This window comes from Humulus lupulus, chromosome 7 (assembly GCF_963169125.1).
Source record: "Humulus lupulus chromosome 7, drHumLupu1.1, whole genome shotgun sequence".
NCBI lineage: Eukaryota > Viridiplantae > Streptophyta > Magnoliopsida > Rosales > Cannabaceae > Humulus > Humulus lupulus.
The window spans coordinates 62,798,875-62,805,741 of NC_084799.1; the positions used below are offsets into that span (position 1 = coordinate 62,798,875).

General features: G+C 38.6%; 1 non-coding gene across 1 annotated transcript; it reads right to left on the bottom strand.

Moving 5' to 3' along the window:
- Window positions 1-1,635: 1,635 nt before the first annotated feature.
- On the bottom strand, window positions 1,636-1,742 carry LOC133793099 (small nucleolar RNA R71). Its single transcript, XR_009874559.1, has one exon. It is a non-coding gene; the product is annotated as a small nucleolar RNA R71 (small nucleolar RNA).
- Between the last annotated feature and the right edge of the window lie 5,125 nt (window positions 1,743-6,867).

A 6,867-nucleotide genomic window follows, 5' to 3' on the forward strand; every position in this document is an offset into this window, starting at 1 on the left:
AAACCGAAAAGACTTGATTAGACATAATTATGTTACAGTTTTCGAAAATGCACGGGGATTCTGACAGACGTGGGAAGACGAACGGTTGTTCCCTTAAGTTTCTTTATTACTGGTCACACTAAACAAACTTGGGGGGCAAATGTTATCCCAAAAATCAGAAGTGAATGACATGGCAGGAATTAATTGCACGTAGCTGACACCTAGCAGAACTCGTGTTTGACTATCGACCAGGAAGATGTTCAGGGTTATGCGATCGGTTTTTTCATACGACCAGTCTGGTCGTAGGCACGAAACACGCGGAGGAAATCTTAGGCAGTTATGATGGAATCCGAAATTCTCTCCCATGATTTCCTGAGTATCCGATTATTGAGGAAATAATTTCTGTAACAAATCAATGTAAATCTTCCCTGAGCTTATAAATAGTAGAGGAGGGCTCAGGGAAAGGGATCCAATCTTTTTTCTCTTTTTCTGACTTCTAAATCGTTGGAGGTTTAGAGTTATCATATCAATCACATTGTATTGTTCTTAAAAGGTTAGTGAAACTCATTGAACCCTAGTTCTATGATCACTCCTTTGACTCCCACATCAATAACAATCTAAGTGGACGTAGGTTATTACCAGATTCTGGGGCCAAACCACTATAAAATATCGTGTTCTTATTATTTTCGCTATCACGTTCTTTTCAACGCATTCAATTACGTCAAGCGTATTTTGACTCCATGTCAGTTGCCCAAAATCAGGGTCAACATCTTGTTTCCAGTTATTTAAATTTTGTTCATAAGTTAAAGTATTCTCTTTAATTTTATTCTTTTCATCATAATTTTAATTCACCAAATAGAAAGTTAAAGAACAATTAGTGGTATTTGGAAATCAGTCTTCGTGAGATCGACACTCTACTTATCATATATTACTTGATTCGACCACGTATACTTGCGTGTTAAATTTCACAGATCAAGTTTTTGGCACCGTTGCCGAGGACTTAAATTCCAATATCACAGTTAATTGTTATTTGTTCTAATTTGGTTATTTTATTTTTCTTATTTCTATTTAACATTTATTTGGATCAAGGTTCTATTGTGTTTTAGGAATTGTTGGTATATATGAAGCAATAGACAAAAGGAGATTATACCAATTGATCTGGAAATTGAAAGAACGTGTAGACAGAACCGGAAAACAAATAGGAGATTGGAGTTTACCATGGCTGACAATTTGGGAAACGGTGCTAATAATGGTCAAGGGGCTGCAGAGGTTCCAAGGGAGCAAGGACCAAGAACATTGAGAGACTATGTACTTCCTACTTTTACAGGAGTGCATTCATGCATTAGACCTCCAACCATTGCTGCAAACAATTTTGAGATTAAGCCCGCAATCCTTCAAATGGTCCAATCAACTGTCCAGTTTGGAGGTATGCCAACGGAGGACCCCAATTTACACATAGCTAATTTTCTAGAGTTATGTGCTACGTTTAAGATGAATGGGGTGAGTGATGATGCTATAAGATTGAGGCTATTCCCATTTTCACTGAGGGATAGGGCGAAGAGTTGGCTGATATCCTTACAGGTGAATTTTATCACTACATGGGAGGAGTTAGCTCAGAAGTTCCTTGCTAAGTTCTTTCCTCCAGCAAAGGTTGCAAAGCTAAGGGGAGAGATCAATAATTTTTATCAGATGGAAGGAGAGCCACTGTATGATTCTTGGGAGCGATTTAAGGAGTTGTTAAGGAAATGTCCACATCATGGTATAGAAAAGTGGATGTTGGTACATAATTTTTACAATGGGTTGAATGGAACAACTAGAACAATTATAGATGTTGCGGCGGGAGGTGATTTTATGAGTAAGAGTGCTAATGAGGCATATGAGCTATTAGAAGAGATGGAAATTAATAATTATCAGTGGCCAATTGAAAGGGGACAACCAAAGAAGGTGGCTGGAATGATGGAATTGGATGCTATATCAATGCTTACAGCTCAAGTAGCAGCCTTGACAAAGCAATTACAAAAGACTACACTTCCATCTCAAGCTATGCAAGTTCAAAACCTATGTGAATTATGTGGTACAACCCATCTACCCAACCAATGCCCTGCTTTAGATATGAATAACATGCCCATGGAAGAAGTACAAGCTATAGGGAATTACCCGAGACAACCCAATAATCCCAGTTCCATGTCCTACAACCCAGGTTGGAAGAACCATCCTAATTTTTCTTGGTCCAATAATCAAAATACTCTACAACCTTACCCTCCACCTCAGCCACAATATCAACCTGACCGAAATAAACCACCGTATCCACAGCAACATGCACACCAACATCCTCCACCTGAATATTATCAACCCTAGAATAGACCACCACACCCAATGCCAATGAAACCAGCTGAACCTCCACCTGATGCAATCAACCAATTTATGACTGAAACCAGGGCGTCCATAAGGAGTTTGGAGACTCAAATAGGGCAGTTGGCTACTTTAATGTTGAATAGAGCTCAAGGAAATCCGCCTAGCACTACAGAAGTTAATCCTAAAGAACAGTGTCAAGCTATTACTTTGAGAAGTGGAACAAGGTATAGGGCCAAAGAAGAATCAATTAGAAGAAGAAGGTCGGAAGGGAAATACACAAGGCATAGACAAAGAGAAGTCTAATGACGAAAAGGTTACTGAAGACCTTAGGAAGGAAGATGAGGTACCACCTGTGAGTATTAAGCATCATGTTAGAATTCCATATCCACAAAGGCTGCGCAAGCATAATTTGGATAAGCAGTTTGCAAAGTTTTTAGAGGTGTTCAAGAAGCTACATATAAATATATCATTCGCAGAAGCATTAGAACAGATGCCCAGCCATGTGAAGTTTATGAAGGAGATTCTGTCTAATAAGAGAAATATGGGTGATTATGAAACAGTAGCGTTAACGGAAGAGTGCAGTGCGATTTTGCAAAGGAAACTTCCTCAAAAGTTACGAGATCCTGATAGTTTTACTATTCCATGCACGATTGGGGAGTTTGAATGTAAGCATGCACTTTGCGATTTGGGGGCAAGTATTAATTTAATGCCTTTGTCAGTATTTCGTAGACGTGGTTTGGGTGAAGCTAAGCCAACCACAGTAACATTGCAGCTGACTTATAGATCTGTGAAGCATCCACGTGGTATTATAGAAGATGTGTTGGTGAAGGTGGATAAGTTTATATTTCCAGCTGATTTTATAGTTCTTGATATGGAGGAGGATGAGAATGTTCCTATTATCTTGGGGAGGCCATTTTTAGCAACAGGGAAAGCATTAATAGATATGCAAAAAGGAGAGTTAAGGCTAAGAGTGCAAGGGGAAGAAGTAGTATTTAATGTGTTCAAGGCTATGACTTATCCTAAAGCAAGTGACAATTGTTTCTCAGTTGATGTGGTAAAGGAAGTAGTAGGGAGAAGACAATTAATTGAGGATCCTCTTGAATTAAGTCTTATAGTTGATGATGTAGATGGTGAGGATAATGAAGAGGCGTTGAGTTATTTGAAGTGGATAAAATCATATGAGCTGTGGAAGCATAAAAAGTTTGAAGAATTGGGCAAGGGACCGGAAAGACCATTACCATCGATTCTGAAGCCACTTGTGTTAGAACTGAAATTTTCACCGGAACATCTCTGCTATGCTTATCTTGGAGAAAAAGAGACTCTTCCAGTCATAGTTTCATCATTTCTTTCGAAAGTAGAGGAGGAGAAATTGTTGAGGGTGTTAAGGGCTCATAAAACTGATATAGGGTGGACTCTTGCTGATATAAGAGGAATAAGGCCATCGACAATTATGCATAGAATTCTTATGGAAGACGATGCTAGACCGATTATTGATTCTCAACAAAGACTTAATCCGACAATGAAAGAAGTGGTGAGGAAAGAGATTTTGAAATGGTTAAATGCTGGAGTGATTTACCTTATTTCTTATAGTGCTTGGGTAAGTCCAGTACAAGTAGTACCTAAAAAGGGTGGTATGACCGTGGTGAAGAATGAAAGTAATGAACTGATTCCAACAAGGACTGTGACAGGTTGGAGGATATGTATAGATTACCAGAAGTTGAATAAGGCAACTAGGAAAGATCATTTTCCTTTGCCTTTTATTGATCAGATGTTGGATAAGTTGGCGGGGCATAACTACTATTGTTTTCTAGACGGGTACTCAGGCTATCATCAGATTGTAATTGCACCGGAGGATCAAGAGAAGACAACGTTTACATGTCCTTATGGTACTTTTGCTTTTAGAAGAATGCCATTCGGGCTATGTAATGCACCAGCCACATTTCAACGGTGCATGATGGCGATATTCTCTGACATGGTTGAGAAGAGGTTTGAGATTTTTATGGATGATTTTTCGGTTTATGGGTCTTCTTTTGACAAGTGTTTGACTAATTTGGAGTTGGTTTTGAGGAGATGTGAAGAGTCACATTTAGTACTTAATTGGGAAAAGTGTCATTTTATGGTGAATGAAGGAATTGTATTGAGGCACAAGATTTCTAAGAAAGGCATTGAAGTGGATAGGGCTAAGATTTCTACGATAAAGAATTTGCCACCTCTAGTTTCAGTTAAAGGAGTAAGGAGTTTCTTGGGCCATGCAGGATTTTATAGGAGGTTTATCAATGATTTCTCCAAGGTCTCGAAGCCGCTGTCCATCTTGTTAATGAATGGGGTTCCGTTTGATTTTGATGAGAAGTGTCACCAAGCTTTTAAGATACTTAAGGAGAAATTGATTTCGGCACCTATAGTTGTAGCACCTCAATGGGATTTTCCATTTGAATTGATGTGTGACGCCAGTGATTTTGCAGTTGGGGCAGTGTTGGGACAAAGAGTTGACAAGGTATTCATAACGATTTATTATGCAAGTCATACCTTGAATGATGCTCAAATTAATTATGCAACTGCAGAGAAAGAGCTGTTGGCCATAGTGTTTGCCTTGGATAAGTTTAGGCCATACTTGATTGGGAATAAGGTGGTTGTTTACACAGATCATTCTACGATAAAAATATCTTATGACCAAGAAAGATTCCAAGCCTCGTCTTATTCGGTGGATTTTGTTGTTACAAGATTTTGATGTGGAAATTAAAGATAAGAAAGGCACATAAAATTTGGTGGCTTATCACTTGTCTAGATTGGAGGTTGATGAGGATTCTCTTGATAAAGAAGTTCATATTAATGATGCTTTTCCTGATGAGCAGTTGTTTGAAGTAAGTGCTTGTAAAGATGTTCCATGGTTTGCAGACTATGTAAATTTTTTGGCTGCAAAGGTTATACCTCCTGAGATGACAAGGCAACAATTGAAGAAATTCTATTCGGAGGTGAAGCATTATTACTGGGAGGAGCCTATTCTGTATAAACATTTCCCTGATCAAGTTATTAGAAGATGTGTGCCCGAAGAGGAGATGTTGTTAATCTTGACTCACTGTCATACTTTCCATTGTGGTGGTCATTTCGGAGGAACAAGAACAGCAACAAATGTTTTGCAGAGTGGGTTTTACTGGCCTACATTATTTAAAGATGCTAATGTTTTTGTCAAAAGTTGTGATCGTTGTCAACGGACTGGGAATATATCAAGAAGAGATCAAATGCCAACAACTGGTATTTTGGAAGTTGAGTTGTTTGACGTATGAGGAATAGACTTTATGGGACCTTTCCCATCATCGTATAATAACAAGTACATTTTGCTTGCAGTGGATTATGTTTCTAAATGGGTAGAAGCTGCAGCAACTCCTACTTGTGATGGGAAAGAGGAACTTAGATTCCTTCACAAAAATATCTTTACTCGGTTCGGCACCCCCAGAGCAATTATTAGTGATCGGGGAAGTCATTTTTGCAATAAGTCGTTCACTGCTCTTTGTGCTCGCTATGGTGTTCATCATCGAAAGGCGTTGTTTTATCATCCACTTGCAAATGGCCAAGCTGAAGTGTTGAATAGGGAAATAAAAGGTATCTTGGAAAAGACAGTAAATACGTCAAGGAAGGATTGGTCGAAGAAGCTCGATGATTCACTTTGGGCTTATCGCACTACATTTAAAAATCTGATTGGTATGTCACCATATCGATTGGTGTTTGGTAAGGCATGCCATTTACCGGTGGAACTGGAGCATAGAGCTTATTGGGCTGTGAAAAAGTTAAATCTTGATCTCTTTATGGCGGGACGAAATAGGCTTATGGAGTTAAATGAGCTTGAAGAATTCTGAAATGAAGCTTATGAGAATGCGAGGATCTATAAAGATTAGTCGAAGGCCTTTCATGATAAGCGGATACTGAGGAAGGATTTCCAACCAGGAGATAAAGTGTTGCTATTTAATTCCAGGATTAAGCTTTTTCCTGGTAAATTGAAGTCGAGATGGTTAGGACCGTATATGGTAGTTGTGTCACTTCCTTATGGAGCAGTGCAAGTTCATAGTGAGAAGACGAGACATTTTAAGGTGAATGGTCAGAGGTTGAAGCATTATTTGGAGGGTCCGGTGGAAAAATGCAAGTCTGTGGTGGTTTTGGAACCACTTTGATCTGAATACAAACAAGAGTTCGGCTAAAAGACGTTAAAGGCAGCGCTCTTAGGAAGCATTCCTAAGTTTATTTTTTATTTCTTTTGTATTTTAAATTTATGATTTTTGTTTTTATTTGGTTTGGAACAATGTTTAGGGAATTTATTTTAGTGATTAGTTTTAGTTTTAATTAGAAAAATTTTGATCTATTGAATGAACCATGAAAAACGTGAAAAAAAACGCAAGAGTTTGCAAGAAAAAGGTTAGAAAATGTTAATTTGTCAGAAAGTAGCGCTACAACGCTTGGAAGGAGGCGCTATGGTGCTAGTTACAGAGGAGGTTGGAGGATTTTATTCGAGCACCAGCGCTATGAATAGGGCGCTATGGC